Genomic DNA, 21,463 nt, shown 5'->3' with positions numbered 1-21,463 from the left:
ATGTCTCAGCCACCCCCAAATATCACTAGCTCAGGACCCTCAGGTCCCAGTTATCTCTGGATGCCCAGTGTTTCCCTCAGGGTCACCACTGGCTGCCACCAGAGGTTGGGTTTGACGCCCCCCCCCATTGGGGCCAGGAACACTCGGGTCAATGTCCTGGGCTTGGGGCATTCCTCATGAAGACCCCATCTAGGTCCTTCCCAGAACAGTGCTCTCTGTCATTGCATCAGCCCTGAAAGTCAGGGTTTCCTTCAGGGTCACCCCCTAATCCCAGGACACCCCTCAAGGTCACCCTTCCAGCCTTCTCTGCCCATGTGACTAAACTGGCTTTCCTCAGAACAGGTGGGACAGAGATGAAGATCCTGTGAGGTCAGGAGCTCAGGGTGCGGGAACAGTAAATTCAGGGCCATCAACCCTCCCCACCCAAAAGGCCAAAACTGCAGGGATGGGAGGAAGGAGTAAACCACAAACTCACAAACTATCAGACCTTCAGGAATGAGGCAGGGGGCAGCTTTTATTTTAATTGGACGACAGGAGCCACACACAACACAGACCCCTGCCCCAAGCTCATGTCGGCCGCTACCCCAGGTGGGACAGGAATGCTGGGCCAGCCCTGACGCCCTAGGGGGCTGCTCCCTGTTTCCCCAGTCTCACTCCAAAAAGAGCCCCATCCCATCTGATACTGGACAGTCTCAACTCTTGGACAGCCTGGCACCACCTGAGGACTGAAAAGGCCCGTTTGTGTCCTTTCTGGACTCACAGGGACCTTGCTCCCCGCCCCATGTGCCAGGAGGGTGTCAGGGCTCCTCCCCCAGAGTTAGGAAGCTGCAGGGCTCAGTGAGAAGGGGCCAGGCACACTCAGGTCAGGCCAGCCTGGTTCCGGAAGCTGGAGTTGGCATTTAACGGTCTGGGGACCCAAGGCAGCTTCCTCTTGAGTAACTGGCTGCTGGGAAGGTACAGGCCTGCCTGGCCCATGCCCCACCAGGCTTGGGAGGGAAAGGCTCCAGGCTGGGAGGGTTGTGGGGGGTGGGGGGCTGCAGACACAGCTTTTCCCTTTTTCATGGAAGGGCAACCACCCACCTGCCCGTTCTCCCCAGGAGTACAGCCCAGCTATGGGTAGGACTGTGCTGGAGGAGGCCCTCCCCAAGTACATTGTTGGGGGAGGGGGCCTGCAGCAGACAGCTGGGTCCACCTACCCCATTCCAGGCTACATCCCTCCCCAAGTCCCTCCTCCAGACACAGGTCTGAGTCTTCCCCCCACCCCCCACCCCCCAGGCATCAGCCCACCCAAGGAAGGCAGGCGCCACAGGCTCCGAGGGGGCTCGACTCCTGTTCCTGCTGAACTGAGCCAGTCTGCACAAATCAACTGTGTTTCAGCTCAGTAGGCACGGGAGGCAGAGCCCAGGGAGGCCCCGACAGTGGGACAGGCAGGCACAGCCGCAGAGCCGGAGGAGGCGGGGTCCCGGGGGGCGGAACTTAGCCACTGTGAACACGACTTGGTGTGGACTCTGCTCACAAGCAGCTAAGCCCTGCTCCCCAGGCCGGACGCAGACAGCAGGGGCCTCTGTGCCACCCACCCCCACCCCCATCCTCGGGCAGTGTCCTCAGCGGTGGTGGCGGTGGTGGAAGCCCCAGAGGCAGGGCTCAGGGTCGGTTGGAAATCCCTGGCAATGTGATTTGTGACAGGCAGCAAATCCCATCCCCAGGAACCCCAGCCGGCCATGGCACAGGGGTGGGGGGGCACCGGGTGGGGCCAGCGGCTGGCACCTGGCGGGGGGGAGAGAGAGCAAAGGAGGTAATGAGATTTGAAGATGTCTGTCCTGCGGGTGCCCCCGCCTGCTGCTGCCCACGGAGGGAAGCCCTCCTCCCCGCACGCAGCAGCCGCAGAAGAGAATGCTGTACCATCAGGCTGCACACCCCCACCGCAGCCCTGCCCTCAGTCCCAGAGGCAGAGATGCCCAAATCCCTCTGGGCCAAGGAGGCTGCAGGGACTCCCAGAGCCAGGTCCCCCCCCCCCCCCGCTTTTCCCGCCCCTCCCCACCAGTGAGCCCTGGGCGGGCTAAATGGGGCCATGAGGAGAGGAAGTCGAGGGGGTGGCGGGCAGGCGGGTGAGGAAGTGATCTCACCCCAGCTGGCGCCACTTCCTAGAAGCCTAAAGGGCAGGAGGAAACCACCAGGGCCTCCCCCCATGGCCCCGTCTCCTCAGTAGCCAGGCCTCAGCCTGCACCCCAGCAGAGCAGATGCCTGCAGTGGGTGTCCAGCTCTCCCCTCGGGCACACACATCCCCAAGAGCACCAGACTCAGGCTCAAGGTGCAAATCCCCACTCAGCAGTTTTCCAAATGCCCTCCAAGCCTCAGTTTCCCCATCTGTAAAACAGAGCCAAGGGCCTCAACTGCATAGCACAGGGAAGTTTCACCGAGAGTGCGTATGTCATTTCAGCAAGTGCCCAGCACCAGGACCGCCTTCCAGAACTTTCGGGAATCAGTGCAAAATGAAATTGTGGGACCCCTTCTTCACAAGTTAAGAATGTCAAGACGCTGACAGCAGAACATTAATCCAGGCTTCAGGTCATTCTAAGCAAGAGAGACCCTGTGAGCTGCATGGTCACAAGCCCATGAAGCCGCCCTATGTTCAGTAAATGGAGATCTCCTTAATGGCAAGAGCCCTGTGGCTAGGACACCCCAACTCTGGAGCCAATTTGGGCAGATCTGAACCCTGGCTCTGTAGCTTCCTAGCTGGGTGACTCCTAGAAAGTCACTCAACCTCTCTGGGCCTCCCTTTCCCCATCTGCAAAGCAGGGATGTCGCGGTAAGGATCTCAGAAGTGATACGTGTAATTAAGATGGGGCTGGGCTGTCGTCATCAGGCAGAAACAGTAAAGATGGTAGAAATGAGGACTCCAAACACTGGCGGGACCCTGGTGCCCAGAGCCAGTGGCACCCACCACTGGGAGACAGGTGGAGAGAGATGTCCTGCTCTGTTCCCCGACCCGTCCCATACACGCACACACACACACTGGCCACCCGCTTTCCCAGCAGGCCCCAGCCCAACCCTGTCCCCTCAGGGTCTGGGGGCACCAACCGGGAGCAGACAAGGCCCTGCAGGGCGGCCGGCCTCCCTGGGCCGCCTCCGGAAGTGAGACAGCACATTCGTGTCCCAGGGACGAGAACGGGAAGGGCGGCCATTTGGCCAGGCCCGTTTCCTGTGGGGTTTCCCCTGCACAGAGCCCCGGGCCGGGGCCAAGGCCACTCCCCATCCCTAAAGGCACAAAAGGCCTGGGTCTCTCATGGATGGGGCACTGCCATGCAGGTACCCAGGAGCCAGGGCCCCCGTTACCAATGGTGTGCCTCTCGGGCTCACAAGAGGTGGTGTCCAGGGAAGGCCAAGTTCTTGGCAGCTGGAAGCCTGGGGAGAAGATGGGCCCCTGGGCCGAGAGAGCAAAGCAGGACCCGAGCCACACCGATGTATGTATGTGTGCATGTACGTATGTGTGCATGTATGTATCGTGCATGTATGTATGTGTGCGTGTGTGTGCATGTATGTGTGTGTCCATGTATGCTGGAGTACGCTCGGCAGACAGGGCGTGGAGGCATGAGACGGAAGCAGGCAGGCGTACTGCTGCCCCCCCCCAACCCCATGCTCCAAGAATGAATCAGGGGCAGCTTCCGCCGGGGGCGCCACCACCACCGCCCCCAAGCCTGGTCCCCAAATACTTTCCACCCTCTCGGAGCAGCTGGGATCGGAAAATACCAAGGGCTACAGGCCCCGCCCTGCCCGCCACCGCCCGCCCTCCCAGCCTGTCACTAACGCTTTGCCTAATGGGCCTAGACTCTCCGCAGAGGCTCCCTGGGCCGGGCCCAGAGCCAGCCGCCAACCTGGGCTGCCCAGCCAAGTGCCGCCTGACCACCAGCCCCCCATCCATTACCCCAGGCCCAGCACAGCGACCATAACAACCGGCCCGATGGGCAGCCCTCAGAAGCTGGCACCTGGGTGGAAGAGGGCAGGACAGTGGCAAGTGGGTGGGCCCCCGCTGCCCACCCAGGGCTGGGGGGAGGGGCCAGGCCCAGGAAGGGGTGAGTAAGTGAGGACTGAATCACTTGTTATAAATAGGGGAACCATGCAAGTCATATCCCAGCCCCCACTGCGCCCAGCCACGCCACACCAAACTCCAACCCCTGCCTTAAACTTTAATCCCCCTAGGGTCAGTCACAGAATTCCCAGGGGCCCCCTAACGTCCACACTGAGAGCCCTTAACTGAGGGGCACACCCTTCTGCCATGTTCATCCCTTGCCTTGTCCTCACAGGTCCACGTCCCGGTCCTGGCCTGTGTTTTGGGGGGCCCCTGGCCTCAAGGCAAATCACTGGCTTCTGGGTCATGTCCTCCTTCCTCAACACCCCCAAAATTCCCAGGCCCAAGGCTTAGGGCCCCCAGGATCCCCAAGGCATTCTAAGGGTGTGGGTGACCACAGTCCTGGATGGTGATGCCAGACCCAGGCCAGGGGAAGGCCAAGGGTCTTAGAGGCTCAGCTGTCAGCTTCCTGGCGGCTCAACCCAGGCCCCCCATCCCAGACCACCCAGGCCTGCTCTGCCCAGGGCCACAGCTCAGTGACCACACCCAGGGTGGCGCCAGCTCCAGCACCCTGGGGCAAGGCGCCGCTGGAGCATGACTCAGCCGTGCCCAGCATGGCGGCGTCCTTCTCTGCCCAAGGATTCCCACACGCCCACGTCCACTGCCCCCCGTGTACGTCCTTCCCAGGTGACCAGCCTTCTCCAGACACACCTCCTTGTCCACCCAGGACACCCGAAGGCAGGAGGGAAGGTGGCCAGAGTGCCCCACGAGGGATCTGCCACAGGAAGGGGAAGTGCGCTTCTCTCCGCTTGCTTTCCGACGCTCCCCATTTACAGATGGAGAAACTGAGGCCCGCAGGAATTCAGAGCCAGGCCCAAGGTCAGGCAGTAAATCTAAGGAAAAGCCAGGACTGCTCCTGGCAGAAAGTGTATCCAAATAGGAAGGGGCTGGCCAGCCAGCCCAGTGAGGGGCGGGAAAGGTGCCCCCCACCCAGGGTTCCCGGTGGTTTTCTTCACCGCAAACAGACCCCCCTCCACTCAGCTTCCCAAGGCGAAGGGCACACTCTGAAAAATGCCTTAAGGTATATCAAAGTGCCACCTGAGCCCATAGCAAGCCGGTCACCCCATTCTACCCACCCTGAGCATAGGGCCAGTCACCCTGGGACTGCAGATGAGACAGGGATCTGCCCAGCAGCTGCAGCTTCCACGGAACATCTGGCCTCCACTTACAACAGTCAGGGGTGGATACAGGGGTCCCCGGGAGGACCCTGGAGCATCCGCCTCCGCTGTGGCTCTCCAGTGAGCAAGGGTCTGCGGAGACTTGGAGGCCGGGCCAGCACAGACAGGCCCGACCCCCCCGGGACACGCCCTGTCACGCATGTGCTCCGCGTGCCAGCCCTGGGCCAGGCCCGCAGCTATTTTCGGGCCCCCTCTTAGGCCCACAGACGAGGCCTGCCAGTTGGGGTCTTGAAGGAGCTCCCAGAGGACATCCTGCAAGGGCAGAGGCCAATGGGCGCCCTTCTGGGAGCTGGGACAGAGCTGGCACCCGGCCCCAGGGCCCGTGCCTTCCCAGGACGGCGGCATGTGAACACATGCGCACGGGCTGGCCCGGGCAGGGTGCGTGGGCGAGCGGACAGGGTGTGTCCCACATCACCTCGCCTCTGAGCCGGGGCACCTGTTGGGTACTGCCCTCCAGCTCCGGCTGGCATGGGCAGGGCTGCCAGAGGACACCCTTCATGCCAGGGGTCCCACACCGCCCCCCCCCCCGCCCAGCCTTACCCTCATCCACCACCCGTCATCATAAGCGGGCAGCGGGTTAGGGCCGAGGCAGGGAGGGGGCAGGTGACAGAGAGCCCACTGCACCTTCAAGGCATTCAGGAGGCCATGGGGTCTGGCGGGGCCTGGCTGGGCTGGATAGGCAAGTCAGTGTAGGGCTGGGGGCTTTGGTGGCAGTCAAGTCCAGTGCTGGGGTCAGAGGTCAGTGTGGGGCTAGAATGCAAGGTTCAGGTTTTAGTCTGGGCCCTTTCACCCTCCCACAGCCCAAGGGCATGAGGACTGCGGCGACAGGGGGCTGGGCGTCAGCCCTCCAGGAGTCTCCCAAACCCTGGGCCCCCTTCCTAAGGGACCGTGAATGAGCTCTTCTCTCCTGGGCCAGGAGGGGCCAGGAGGGAGGAGAGGGGTCTCCACCAAGCTGGGGCTACAATGCTGGGCCCCCACCCCATCTCCTCAATGGCAGGCCTCCCCTCCACTCATTGGCTGATATGTCGAGAACTTGAACCACTGTCACCCGCCATCCATGGAACTCTGGGAGACCCCCACCCACTTCTCTGCCCCATCCCCACCAAAGGCCAGATAGGTAGCCCAGGAGTCCAGGCACCGTATATCCATCCCTCCTAACCCCAAGCCGGGCATATGCCCTCCCCCTTCCCACCCTGCCGCGGACTCCGTGCCCACCTTGACCTGCCCCAGTCTCTGTGGGACCCGCCCTCCCCACCACGCTCTCATGGGTCTCATGGGTCTCCGGTGGGGGGGAGTGGCTAGGGGTCCCCAGTGGGTTCCCGGGGAGCGGGTAAAGGTTGGGCCGCCCTTCCCCCGCTCCGTAGGGGGCGCCCCGGGACTCTGCCGCCGCCGCCGCCGCCAGATGCACGATCCCCGCTGCCCGCCCCCACCAGCCACCGGCGGCGGGGCGGCGCCCTCCCCCTCGCGAAGGGCTGGGGACCCGCCGGGCGCACCCCCCACTCCGCCCACGAGTCCGGCGCGGAAAAGTTGCCGCCGCCGCCGCGGCGCCGCCGCCTCCCTCCCGGTTCCCTCCCCGACTCACCCGCGGGGGAGGGGAGCCGGCACTCGGGGCTCCGGCCGCCGCCCGGGGCCCGGCGGCAGAGTCGTGGGCGGGCGGCGGGCCCGAGACGGGCCGGGGTCGGTCGCCGGCCGCGCTCCATCCCACTCACTGGCCGGCCCGCCGCGGGGCCGAATCGCTTTTAAAACCTTCCCGTCTCCTCCCCCCGGCCGGACAGGGGGCGGGCGCGGGGCGGGGCGGGCGCCGCCGTCATGTGCCCCCGGAGCCGGTCCGCCCCCACTTTCTCTCTCCGGTCCCCCAACTCAGCCCCAACTTTCTCCCTCCTTGTCCCGACTCTACCTGGGGCCCCAAACCCAGCCCAGCTTCCACCTCCCGGCCCTGGACTCTGGAAGCAGCCCCAGATTTTAAGCGAAGGCTCTCCCCGCGGGGAGGGAGGACAGAAGCAGGGGTCCTAATCCCCCTTGCACCCCCAAAGCCCTCTTGGCAAAGTCCTGCCCCTGCGCAGGAAGAGAAACCCGGGAGGCCGTGGGCGGGGGCAAGGGAGATGTGGGGTGGGAGGCGCGGCGGCAGAGGATGGAGGCCATACCGCTACTGTGTACCTTCCCTGGGAGGGCATGGGCCTGGGTATCCTGGGTTCCTGCCAATGGGCCTGGGTATCCTGGGTTCCTGCCAATGGGCCTGGGTATTCTGGGTTCCTGCCAAACACCAATACCCACTTCCAATTCTTCCACAGTGTCTTCTTCAAACCCAGGAAGTCCCTCCTTTTATCCCACCCAACCCTCTCCTGCTGCTGTTCAAGACTCTGCCCCGAGTCCCGGATCAAGGTTCCCTCCCCACTTTGGCTTCCCAGCATCGCGGGCCCCCCCGCCCTACCCAGGGGCTCTGGGAAACTCCCCAGCTCCTGGAGTATCCCTGGGATAGAGTCCGTCCCTGGATCCCTCCCTCCCTCCCTGCCTGCGTCTGTCCCACCACATCCTCCACCGACCTCCCCTCCACCCGGAGAAACACGGCTGCATTGTTCCCCAGGACGGGGCCCTGCCTTGGGGCCTGGCCTTGTGCCCAGGTGGGGGGCCAGGAACAAAACTAAGCAAAGGAGGGGCGGGGTGCCCTCTGCCGCCAAGACAGCCTCCTTGGGCATGCCTGACTGCCACTTTGCCCTCTACAAGATGGGACAGGAGCTGCTGGCCGCCAGACCACCACCACCAGCACCACCACCACCACAGCAGGTGGGGTTCTGGAGCCAAAGGACCCTTCTCAGACCTGTGTGGGCATTGCTTTGGGGGACTGTTTTTCTCCACCCACTCCCGACATTTCTGAAGTCATATAATTGGGGCTGGGGGTCAGATTCTTCACCACCTTCCTCCTGGGCAGTAAGAGTAATGCTGGGGAGTGGGGAACCCAGCAGCAGGCCCAGGCAGGGGACCAGAGGGGCTGGTTGGATGCCTCTGGGTCACCTTGCACCCCAGAATTCCTCCAGAGTCCTTCATTTCCTTGGTTCAGCTCAGCAGGCTCCCCACCTTGGATCTTAGTAGGATGGGGAGAGGCGGGTGAAAGCCACACCTAGCTACCATCCCATGGGACCCAGCCTGGGGGGTTCCTGGGTCTTTCTTCTCTGTGGGGCCCAAGGGGCAGGCTGGCCCAAGCTGCAGGATCTGGCAGGTTGGGGCAGGAGGGGGCAGAGCAGCCTGTGGGGCCCTGGGGGAAGATTTGGGGTGGCACAGAATTCCCCAACTCAAGGCGGGGCCCAGAGAAGGGTGGGGCACTTGCCACATGGCCTCCTGAGCAGCTACAAACAGGGGAATGGAGTTCTCAGGGTCCAGGGTCTCACACACAGGCTTGTCATTGCAGAAATAGAAAGCGACCAAATTACTACAGGGCATCCCCTCCACGCTGCCCCTCCAGAATGCTTCCTTCAGACCCCAGAACAAGACCTCCCATCCAGAACCATCCCTCTCCTGTCAGTAATCCGGTTGGGCACACATTTAGGAGAAATGCCTCCTCCACGCTGTCCTCCAGGGATACCTGTGCCACGGCCCTGGAAACGCCATTACCTGCACGTGGCTCAAACCACCCCAGCTCACTAAGCATCCTTCAGCACAAGCTTGGAGGGACCTCCCAGTGCCACCAGCCCTCCCTCTGGATCCCCCGACGTTTACCCCACATGCCCTGGTCCTGGGCTGACCAATTTACCCAGGGATAGCAGCCAACAGGGATAGGAGCTCTCCAAACTGGCCAGCGGATCCTTTGTCATGACAGGGAGGGGTAGGGGTACAGGGCCAGGGTGAGGCCAGGTTAAGTGGTCAAGTGGCACAGGAATCACACACGCCCACCTGTTTATTCTTCAAACATTCATTGAGTGCCTGCTGTGTGCGAGGCACTGTTCTGGGCACTGGGGACACAGCAGAGAACAAGCCAGAAAAAAATCTTTGCCCTTATGGGGCTGACATCTGTAGGGGAAATAAACACAAACAAAAACAGAGAGATGGGTATAAAGATATACTGTGTGTTGGGTGCTAGGTGTTAAGGGAGAACAGAAGGCGGCAAAGGAGATGAGGATGGAGCCGGTGGGGGCCAGGTCAGGAAAGGCTGCATGAGGAGGAGGTGAGGGGCACCTGGCTGGCTCAGTCACTAAGCATCTGCCTTCAGCTCAGGTCATGATCCCAGGGTCCTGGGGTCGAGTCCCACATCGGGCTTCCTGCTCAGCGGGAAGCCTGCTTCTCCCTCTCCCACTTCCCCTGCTTGTGTTCCCTCTCTCTCTGGGTCTGTCTCTGTCAAATAAATAAATAAAATCTTTAAAAAAAAAATGAGGAGGAGGTGACATTTGAACAAAGACTGGTAGGAGGTGAAGGAGGAGCCATGCAGACATCTGGAGGAAAAGTCCAAGGTGGAGGGAACAGCCTGTGCGAGGCAGGAACATGCCTGGCGGATTTGAGAAACAATGAGGAGACCAGCGTGACGGAGGGAGGAGCGGAGCAGAGTGGGAGAAGATCTGAGTTTCAAATGCTTGCTCCCCGACTTTCTAGCTGACTATCTTTGGCCAAACGATCACACTTCTCTGAACCTCAGTTTCTTTATCTCGAAAATGTGCAGTTTGCAGTTGTCACAAGGCTCTGAGAGGAGATGAGAATAAATGTCCTGGCCCAGGGCCTGGGGTGGGTCAAAGTTGGATAAGCATGTGCGCAGAGGTGTACCAGGTCTTCGCAGTCATGTAGGCCTGGGATGGGGGCGCTGGGTCAAGGGACCCTGGCAGACCCAGCCGCCCGGTAGGTCACCCCAGCTCACACGCAGGGCTGCCTGCCGGGCCCCATGGCAACGCTGCACACAGAGACATCAAACAGGCCCTGCCGAGGAAGTCCCACGTCACTGTGGTTAGGGTGGCTCCTCCCAGCCCAGCCCCCCTGGCGCGCGCGCACCTCCTTGCCAGTCTGGGCCCTGGCCTCCCATCGCCCTGGTGACAGGCGGTGTTACGGAGTGAGCAGGGATCCCACCACCTGCCCCCTCACTGGGGCTCCGGCCATTCCCCACATCCAGAGAAGGACATAATGAGGTGGCCCCAATTCACTGCCGCTAACCCTTCCGTTCAGCCCACCCTAGACCCGTGGGGGAGCACCAGGAAAGCCCTTGCCTACCCACCTAGAGTTCAGAGAAGAAGCCCCCAGGGACCTGTGGGGACCCCCCAGCCTGGCGCCTGAAATCCCTAGGGCAGGGTCTGGGTGTTGCTCCGGGGCACTGGAGGGGTGAGTCAGACGGGAATAGCCCCCAGGCCCGGCCCAGCCCCCATCCGAGGACTGACTCACCACCCACCCAGCACCGGATGACATCAGGGCCTGGCCTGCCACCCTCACTTGGCACCGCGCCAGAATGGGGGCGCCCAAGAGTTGTCACATCTGGCTGCCTTCTCCCCTCTGCCTGGGGCCTGGCAGGAGCAGGGTTAAGGAGGGGCCCTCCTGGGGGTCTCCCCCGTCATCCCATCCCCCCCCCTTTCCCGGGGATTTCGGGCCCCAGCCCCTCTGACGTCACTGGGGGTTGCTATGGCAACTGGCCGAAGTTCCCAAATAAAATTACCGCGGGCGGGTTAAGTTTCCTAGGAGGCAGCCGACGGGTAAACAATGGCGGTGGCAGGCGGGGCCGACGAGGGGCCGTCTCCCCCTCCCACCCCTCACTCCGCTGGGACCCGGGGGTCCCCACGGCGGGTAGCAGGGTCCCCGCCCCCCTCCCGCCCGGGACCCGAGAGCCCGTGAGCAGCGAGGGCACCGGCGCACAGATGGGGGACAGCGAAGCCACCACCGGGAGGAGCGGGGGGATGGGGGTGAGGGGGGGGACCTCGGACGCGAGGCTAGGGCGGCGGGGAACAAAGGGGGGACCCGAGGCCTGGGATCCACCTTCCGCACACCCCGCCTCCCCACGCCCCCCGCCCCGACCCCGGCCGGCAGCCAGTCCAGCTGTGGCTGCTCCCAGCTGCCTGGCTCCCCACATCTGGCGGGCCGCGCGCTCACTTCCTGTCGCCCCGGCTGCCTGGAGGGAGGTAAAAATAACCCTCCCCCTCCCCCTGCCGGCGGGCGCAGACGGCGGCTCCTCCCGGCCTGGAGGAGGGCGAGGCCGAGCCGCAGCCGGGGAGAGGAGCCCCCCTGAGGCCGCCTCCGGTCCCTCCCACTGCCTCAGTGTCCTGGGAGGAGGGGCGCAAGGGGGGGGGTGGTGGCACAGATCCCGGGCTGCGGGAGGGGGCCTTCGGGCCACCAGAAACCGAGGGAACCTTCGTGCCCAGGCCCCGTCCCCCAACCCCGTGGAGGAGGGGGTGTGCCAGCTCTAACCTGCTGGTGGACTGCAACCGACGCGCCTGGTTTCCAGGCAGGGGGGTCACTCACAACTATATAGACGACTTACCAAAAGCTCTCTGGGCCTCAGTTTACCCATCTGTAAAATGGGACAATAGTGTTCACCTTGAAGTGCTTTTGCTCAATATTATTAGCTCTTCTCTTTTCCCCATCCCTGGGGAGGCAGGGAGTAGGGGGCTGGAGACCTTCCAGTATTCTTGCCAGATAAAACACAAGACACCCAGTTACATTTGATTTTCAGATAAACAAGGAATCATTTTTTTAGTATGTTATGTCCCATGCAATACTTGGGACATATTTATACTTAAAAAATAATTTACTTGTTCTACATCCGAAAATCAAATTCAACTGGGTCTCCTGTATTTTTATTTGCTAAATCTGGCAACCATCATCTCTGGCCTGAAAACACTCCCAACAGACACCTCCCCTGTCTCCTTTGCTTCTTCCCTTACCCCTTCCACCCCTTCTCCAGAGACAATCAAATCACATCTTCCCTCTACCATCCCCTGCAAAAACTTTCTCCCTGGTCCCCACCTCTTCTGACCACAGGCCCTGCTTGTCAGATCCCCACTTCTCCCCAGCCGGTCACACTCACCTGCCCACTCAGGAGCATCCTGCAGAGCCTAGGGCATTACTTCTTCCAGGAAGCCTTTCTTACCTCCCACCATGACCCTCTGACTTTAGACTCTCCAGGAACCCTGTACTCTTTTGTCTCCGCACTTAACCATTTGAGCGATTTATTCAATCGTTTGAGTAAAATATTTATCTTAAATGATGCAGAGGTGATCCCTTTCAGGACAGATGGTCACTTCCCAGTGGAGGTGAGGGGGGCGGGAGAGGCACACGTGCGGCGCCCCTGCTCTGGTGCTGGTACCTGCTCTTTTCCCCACCCTTTCGGGGTCCTGTGGGCAGCTTGATGGGGTCCTGGGGAGCCAGAGCGGAGTGATAACTGGCTTCTGGAAACTTTCTCCCTGCCCTCAAATAGCCTGGCAGTCTGGGAGAGAGCCTGGTACAGCTTCTGGAGGGCAAGGCCTTCAACTGTCTTGTCGACAGCCCCCACCACACACTTGCATGTCCCACCTAAACTCCGAGGTGGGCTTGGCGCTCATACCCATGCTCCAGACTCCCCCAGATAGGACCACGGCCACGATGGCGCACGCACCTGGCGGAGAGAGCCATGGGAGCCCACGTCACCCGCTTGGATTCAAACTCAGAGCTCTGCATCCTCTGGCAAAGAATTGTGCCTCTGTGCCTCAGTTTCCCCCTCTGTAAAGCGGGAATAATACCTGTGAACTGTCAGAGGGCTATTGTGAACATTAAGTTAGTTAATATAGGTAGGTACACACGTGTGTAGACCAGCTTGGAACACAGAATGTATTAAATGTTAGCCCCTTTACGGCCGGGGGGGGGGCGGGGAGGAGGAGGAGAAGCCAAATTATCCCACTACAGCCCTCCTGATCCCCCAACCCCAGGCAGGCACCCTAAGTCCCTCTACAAAAATGGTTTCGACCCCTTGGTCACAGCTCCGGCCCAGCTCCTCAGGGCTCTTCTCACCCCACGGCGAGTGCACGGTGCCATCCCCTGACCTCGGCACCGCCTCCGGAGAACCAAAGGAGCGTCTGGCTTGCGGCGACACACCCTCTGTCCCCCGAACCCCACTGAACCACAGCTGTCTCCTGAGCCCTCATGTCTGCGCCCACCAAAACTGCAGGCCCGATCAGAGTCCTTAATCTCGGTAAGGCCACAGGTCCCGGAGCCGCGCGCAGCTTCCACCCGGCAGGAGGCTCGAACCTGGTTCTCGCGGGCGGACGGGGCGGGCCCCCGGCGGCGGTTGCCCGGCAACGCGCTGTTTGTTAGCGCGGGGGGGCGGGGCCGGCGCGCGCGGTGACTCACAGCGGCGTGATGCGGCCGGGCAACGCGCCCGGCAGCCTGGCGGGCGGCCCGGCCTCTGCCGGTCCCCGCGGCTGGAGGGGCCCGGCGGCGGGGGCGTCCCAGCCCCCAAGTGGGTGCCCAAGGCCCATGGGGAAGCGGCGGAGCCAGGCCCCAGCTCTCGGGTTCCGTTCGAATCCTGACCCAGCCTCTCACTCTTGGTCTGTGACTTGTGCGTTCGTTGCCTCAGTTTGCTCGCCGGTAAAATGGAGGCGACATTGCAGGATGCGGTAACCCTCCACTGGTGCACGAGGCAGCTATTATTCCCCTGTTACACTCCAGGGCAGCAGTTGTGGTGTGCCCCGACTCGGTTTGATCTCCTGTGTCTTTGGGCAAACTCCATAATCTCACGGAGCCTCAGTTTCCCCGTCTTAAAAGGAGGTGGCAAGAATTCCCTACCTCTCGAGTGGCTCGAGGGTCCGTGACTCGGTAGTGAGACAACGGCTGGCACATCTCAGTACCGGAGGTCTGCCCCCTACCAAGGAGGGGAGGGAGTGTAGGAAGTTTTCTCTGGTTTGAGCCCTCCTGGTAGGGCAAGGAGGTCAGCGCAGGGCAGGTGCCCATGGAAATGGGTGTGGGTCCCGGGCCCGGGGTAGGATGGCATGAACGCGGCTGCAAAGGCCCCCATCCTGAGGCCGGAGCTGGCAGCACCTGCTGCAGGCGGGCCAGAGGGGGGCCTGGGCGTGAGTCACTGCCCAGCAATGAGGCGTGAGTCACGCAGGGCGGGGTCCCCCGGCAGCCCCCCCAGCCGCTCCCACAAAGGCCCTTTGAGAAGAGTTCCCCACCCCCTCCTCCGGTCCTTTAGGCCCTCTGGAGGTTGGGATGTGGGGCCAAGACCCTGATGGGCTACCCCCAGGAGCCCTGCCTGGCCCGGGAGGCCACAGCCTGTTTCCACCATGTCTGTGGAGAAGTCACCGTGGGCAGCTGGGTGTGTCCCCACGCCCCAAGGGGCTTCCAGGCCTCCTGAGTCACTCCGGGGACAGCAGTGGGTCACATGCACACAGTGGACAAACTGAGTCAGGCTGTCTGGTAAGGCCAGCAGGCAGGGGCCCTTGGACTCAGGCTTTGTGGAAACCCCAGGAAGAGCCAGCATTCCTGCCCCTTGCCCTCGCCTGCTTGGGAACCTGAAGCTCAGGGAAGCCCATGGCCTCTGGCAGGAAAAGGGGTGCTGTGGGCACATCTGGCCACGTCTCCCTGGCTTTACCACCTCTCTGTGCAGGCCTCCCTCCTTGCCGACCGTGGGGCCTTCTCCCCACCTTAGCTGTCCTTGAGCTTGGTGTGAGAGGAGCAGTAGGGTCCTGCCGGCTAAGGACAGTGAGGCACTCTGCAGGGTTGGGTCCCAGAATTCACAGGGTCACGCAAACACTCAGTAATCAAGAGGAAACTTTTTCTTTTTTTAAGATTTTTAAGTCATCTCTACACCCAATGCGGGGCTTGAATGTACAACCCCCAGATCAAGAGTCACATCCTCTACTGACTGAGCCAGCCAGGCACCCCGAAACATTTTTTATAGCAGCTTTTTTTTTTTTTAAGATTTTATTTATTCATTTGAGGCACAGAGATACAGAGAGAGAGAAAGAAAGCATGAGCAGGGAGAGAAGCAGAGGGAGAGGGAGAAGCAGGCTCCTTGCCGAGCCAGGAGCCCAATGCAGTGCTCCATCCCAGGACCCTGGGGATTATGACCCAAGCCAAAGGCAGACGCCCAACCATCTGAGCCACCCAGCCGCCCCTATAACAGCTTTATTGAGATAAAATGCACATGTCCTATGATTGTCCTATTTAAAGTATACAATTTGGTGTTTTTAGTATATTCACAGAATTGTGCACCCACCACTACCATCAATTTTAAAACATTTTCATCCCCCTAAAAAGAAACCCCGGGGGCGCCTGGGTGGCTCAGTTGGTTAAGCGACTGCCTTCGGCTCAGGTCATGATCCTGGAGTCATGGGATCGAGTCCCGCATCGGGCTCCCTGCTCGGCAGGGAGTCTGCTTCTCCCTCTGACCCTCCCCCATCTCATGTGCTCTCTCTCTCTCATTCTCTCTGTCTCAAATAAATAAATAAAATCTTTAAAAAAAAAGAAACCCCGGTACCCATCAGCGGTCATCCCCCATTTCCCCTCCACCCTCCCTAGCCCCTGGCCCCCCTAATCAACTTTCTGTCTCTAGGTATGAATGGACTCCTACAATGTCACTCGGGACTGGCTTCACTCACTTTTCAAGGCTTTTTCATGTCAGAACATGTATCACTACTTGGTGATTTTTTATGTGGTGGGGATACATCACATTTTTTTTATCCGTTGATCGGTGGACGGACATTTGGGTTGTTTGCACTTTGGGGCTGATATGAATAACGCTGCTGTGAATATTCTGTACAAGTTTTGTGGGGGAGACTAAATAAGATTTGAGAGCAGTATTTTTTTTTAAGTAACCTCTACCACCAATGAGGGGCTTGAACTCACCACCCCAAGATCAGGAGTCACATGCTCTATCGACTGAGCCAGCAGGTGGCCCTTGAGTGCAATATTTTTGAAAATCAAAATTAATGTGAAAAATCCACGATGAAGAAAATATCAACAATTTAATTTTTTTTTAAGATTTTATTTTTAAGTCATCTCTACACCCAACGTGGGGCTCGAAACCACAACCCTGAGATCAGGAGTCAGAAGCTCCACTGACTAAGCCAGCCAGGCGCCCCCAAAATATCAACATTTTAAGTAAAGACAGGATCTAATAGGGCTGGGATTAGGGAGATGTGAGAGAGGTGAGTCATAAGTGGGCAAAATCGGGTCTTGCCTAGACCTGAGCCTTCCAGAGAGGTTACCACTGGTCACACGGGGCTACGGGGATGTGTCTTAAGTGTGGATTTTTTTTTCCTTAAAGAATGTAAACAGGGCGCCTGGGTGGCTCAGTCGGTTGAGCGACTGCCTTCGGCTCAGGTCATGATCCTGGAGTCCCGGGATCGAGTCCCGCATCGGGCTCCCTGCTCGGCAGGGAGTCTGCTTCTCCCTCTGACCCTCCTCCCTCTCATGCTCTCTGTCTCTCATTCTCTCTCTCTCAAATAAATAAATAAAATCTTTAAAAAAAAAAAAAAAGAATGTAAACAGGGGCGCCTGGCTGGCTGTAGGTGGTGGAGCTCCTGACTCTTGATCTAAGGGTTGTATGAGCCCCATGTTGGTTGTAGAGATGACTTAAAAAAAAAAAAGAATGTAAACAATCTCATTATTTTTTATTTGATTACATGTTGAAATTACACTATTTTGGATCTATTGGGTAAGATGAAATATATTATTAACATTCATTTCACCTGTTCCTCTTTACTTTTTTTTTTTTTTTTTGATGTGGCTACGAAAAGTTTTTAAAATCACACATGTGGCAGCTCGCATTTGTGGTTTGCCAGAGCCTTCTGCTGAAGGGTGCTGCCCTGAATTGGCTGTCCGTTTCCTTCCCTCTCGGGGACTTCTCCAGCAGCTGCCTGATCACACCACTGACACCAAGTTGCCCAGTCATCACTGTCCTCCATCTCTGTGTAGCACCTTGACCTTGGTGTCTTCTTTTTTTTTTTTTTTTAAGATTTTATTTATTTATTTGACAGAGAGAGCACAAGCGGGGGAGTGGCAGGCAGAGGGAGAGGGAGAAGCAGACTCCCAGCAGAGCAGGGAGCCAGATGTGGGGCTCGATCCCAGGACCCTGGGATCATGACCTGAGCTGAAGGCAGACGCTTAGCCGATGGAGACACCCGGGTGCCCTTCCTTGGTCCCTTCTGCCTTGGCCTCAGGACACTACTTTCTCCTGGTGTCCTTCCTCCTCTTCAGTCCTCTTTGTGAAATGCCTCCTCTCCAGGCGTAGCTTTGGTCACCGTATGTTGATGACCCCTTCTCTGAACACCTCCTCCGGAGCGCCCCACAGGTAGCTCCGACTCACCCTGCCCCAGTGGACCCCCACCTTTCCTCCTTGGTTCCTCACTCCCCACACTTGGTCCATCCCTCAGCCCTGTCGACCCCAGTTCCCAAAGCTGTCCATTCGCACCTGTCCCCCAGACTCCCCCTTAATCCAGTCCAATATGTTTTCTCCTGGACGGCCTCACTGGTCTCCCCACAGGCCCTCTGCTTCCAATCTTGTACCCTTGGCAGGGCGCGTGAGCTGGTGCAGGTGACCTCATGTTCTTGCTTAAAACCTCCCAAAGACTCTGCTTTTTCGTGATTCACACAGTGGCTGCATAGCTATATTTATTTATCAAAGCTCATAGTTTGTATAAAGGCTGAATTTTACTCTCTGTAAATTCTACGTCAAGAAACCAAACTAAAAATAAAAACCCTCCGGGGCGCCTGGGTGGCTCAGTTGGTTAAGCGACTGCCTTCGGCTCAGGTCATGATCCTGGAGTCCCTGGATCGAGTCCCGCATCGGGCTCCCTGCTCAGCGGGAAGTCTGCTTCTCCCTCTGACCCTGTTCCCTCTCATGCTCTCGCTCATTCTCTCTCTCAAATAAATAAATAAATAAATAAATCTTTAAAATAAATAAATAAATAAAAAATAAAAAAAAATAATAAAAACCCTCCAAATCTTCCTGTCTTGCTTAAATCTAAACTCCTCAGTGGCCACCGTGGCCCTGCATGACCCCCACCTCCCCCAGAAGCCTTCCCTGATTGCACCCTGTCCTGCAGGCTGGCCTCCAGGCCTCCCCTATTACCCACGTGTGCCTCCAGCTCTTAGCACCAAAAACTCCTCGTTACAGCCAGCTAGCTCTGTGACTGTCCTCCCATCAGTCGGGGGCAGGCAGGCGCCATGTCTATGTTGTCCCCCCGCGTGCCAGGAACATGCTAATTATCAATACGTCAATGCAACAGATATTGCCTGAGACTCTGCTCTGGTGCCACAATGATCAAGACAAAGCTTCCTGCCCCGAAGGAACGGACACGTGAGTACAGGAGACAGACAAGAAATGAGATATGCAGTAAAACAGTGTGGTCAAAGGTGATAGGGTGATGGAAAAAATAAGGCAGGATAAAGCAAGGGGGTGTGATTTTAACCAGGAATGGAAGGGGGCACTGAGGAGGTGATATCTGAGCAGAGACCTGAGGGAGGCAGCCTTGTGGGTATGGGGTTCAGGGGAGAGTCTCTCACAGAGGGAACAGCCAGTGCAAAGGCCCTGAGACTGGACTATGCCAGGTGTGTTTGAGGAACAGTGAGGAGACCCACATACTCAGAGCAGAGTGAGCAAGGAGAGGAGTGGAGGAGGTGAGGGCAGCAGAGATGGGACAGGATTGAGTGTGCAGGGCGGTGGGGAGGATGGGAGCTCAGTCTGAGTGAAATGGGAACCACGGAGAATTCTGAGCAGAGGAGGGACACGACCCGATTCCGAGGTTCCCAGGTGCCCTCGGGCTGCGGTGGGTGGACCAGACTGGGCGAGGCTGGGGCAGGAGAGCAGGGAGGTAGTGGCTGCCCCGGACCAGGGACAGACCTGGTGGGGGCCCCAGAGCAGCTCGGAGGCTGATGCATTTAGGAGGGACAGTAGCTGAAGGCATTCATGGGCTGCATTTTGTGAAGGAAGGTTTCGGCCCCCGCAGCGGGAATGGTAGTGCCTCCATTTCCGGGGACTATGAAGAGGGCTGGTGAAGTTGGTTTGCAGTTGGAGGGAACAGCCTCGTGCAGGCTGGCCCTGTCCAGACTCTGGTGGGGCGCAGAGCAAGGTGTCCTCACAGCCTGGGCCTTGCCTTCTGGAGCTTTTCTCTTGGCTGACTCCTGAGTGTGCGAGCTGAGCTACACACCCATGTGGGCACAGGCGGCCACCACCCAAGACCCTGTTGACTTGGCCTGTGCATCCATGGCCACAACCTCGGGGACCTCTTCGGACTGGGGCTCTGAGCCCTCATTGCTGAGCAGGGCCTTCTGGCTCACACGGCCACCTGGCCCACATCCAGGTCTCTAAGGAGACCCCCAAGGGGACAGAAGGTGACACGGGGTGGGATATCTCTCAGGGAGAGGTTCAAGAAGAGCCACTGCTGAGTCACAGCCGCGGGTCCCCTATGAGTCAGCACTGGCCCGGGCCCCAGAAACCGGGGGCTGGGGGTGGGGTGGGGAGGGCAGTTCCCACGCCCAGAGGAACCAGGCAGTTGGGGCACTGGGGCTTTCCCCACTGCCTCTCCCATCCTGTGCTGGGCTCCAGGGGATATTCAGAGGACTCTGGGGGGAGGAAGCAGGGACAGGAGGGGGGGCCTGACCACTGGACTGGGCTCCTGGAATCCTCCTCTAGTCTGACCCAGTTCAGGAATGCAGAGGCTGCCCGCCCAACAAACGTGTTGCAGCAAGAAGGAGTAGAGCTAGCCATTAAGAGGGACCACGTGCAAGGGAGGCAGTTGTGGAGACCTCAGTTCTTGGGGGTTCTATTTAAGAAGAGCTCCTTACTTAGGGGCCCCTGCATTTTGGCAGTGGAGGTTCCAGCCTGGGGGTGGGGTGCAGCTGCCCAGAAGTAAGGGGTGTGGGAGGCAAGGGGAGCTGAGCTCCCAGCCCTGCCTCACAGAGGGGAGGGTTCTGGAGTCTGCTGCCCCCTGCTGGTGGTCTCGGGAAGCTTTGCAGGCAGAAGAGTTCGTTGGAGCGCGTCTTCAGGCCAATCCTGGAAGGAAGGAGATGGGGAAAGGCCTGGCACAGAATGTCAGCTCTTCGGCCTCCAGGCTGTGCCACCTGGGGCAAGGGGCAGATCCTCTCTGGGCCTCAGCTGCCCATCTGTAAAAAGGACAATAGTCACTTCATTGGTTTGCCAGGAAGAGTCTGAAATGATTGTCAGTGAATGAATGAATGAATGAATGAAGGGGAGGCGAGGGCACAGGAGGTGAGCCCACCCACGCAGGCCCAATTACCATTTCCTCCCATCCCATCCTCTTCCTTGCATGCCCTCCTCCCATTTAGGGGGAGTTAGGGATAGAGTAGGGCTGGACCCTAGTAGCCTTTTGGGGGTGGCCCTAGGGCCATCCACCTGCCTGGGCCAGCTAGAGCTTGGCTTTCTGGGCTGACACCTGCGGAAGCGGACAAGGTGTGGGGAAGGTGGACCTGTCGAGGGGAGAGCCAGGCAGGGCTGTGGTGAGGGAGCGAATGGGGAGGGGCATGGCCATGTAGAGCAAGGCCATGGCCCAACAAGGGTTAAAGCCTGGGCTCGAGTGGGGTGCAGGAAGGTTTCTCTGGCCCCCTGTCAGCCTGGGATGGGGAATAAATAAATAAACAGAATGAGAAATCTGTCAGCTCAGCCCTGGCCAATGGGAGGCCACCTGGCTCAGCAGTCTGCCCTGAGGTGACCTCCTCCACCAGCCACCAGCCACCGTGGCCACAGCAGGCAGGGACTATGCGTGTGTTGGGGGAGTTTACGGGGTTTGGAGCGTGTGGATCCCTGGAGGGAGCTCAGCAAGTGTCCGTTTCCCACTGGGTGTGCCCGCGTACCTGGTGTGTGGGAACAGGGGGCTCCATGTAAGAATCTCTAGGAGATCAGGGGAGCCCCCACCTGTGTACAACTTCTGAGTCGACCTCCTGTTCTTGTGGCCGGTGTATCTGGCCTGTGTATGTGCCCATGCCAGATGGCTGCAGGTACACATGTCCCCAAGTGTCTCTGTAGTTCCTGTGTCCTTATGGGCCCCCGTGGCCCTGGGGACCTGCCTGGGGGGGTTTCTGGGCATGAGCATTGGTTCTATGAATTCTAGTATGCCTCTGCCCTTTTGTACATGAGTAATTGTGCGTATATTTGTGTGTCTGTGAACTTTGTGTGTCTGTGTGTGCCCCGAGCCTGTGTGCCCAGCATATGTCTATATATGTGTTTCGGTTCTGCGTATATATGCCTGTGTGTTGGGGT

Source organism: Neomonachus schauinslandi, chromosome 1 (assembly GCF_002201575.2).
Source record: "Neomonachus schauinslandi chromosome 1, ASM220157v2, whole genome shotgun sequence".
In the NCBI taxonomy this organism is placed as follows: domain Eukaryota; kingdom Metazoa; phylum Chordata; class Mammalia; order Carnivora; family Phocidae; genus Neomonachus; species Neomonachus schauinslandi.
The sequence above is the reverse complement of the archived record's forward strand: the minus strand, read 5'-3'. Positions refer to the sequence as shown.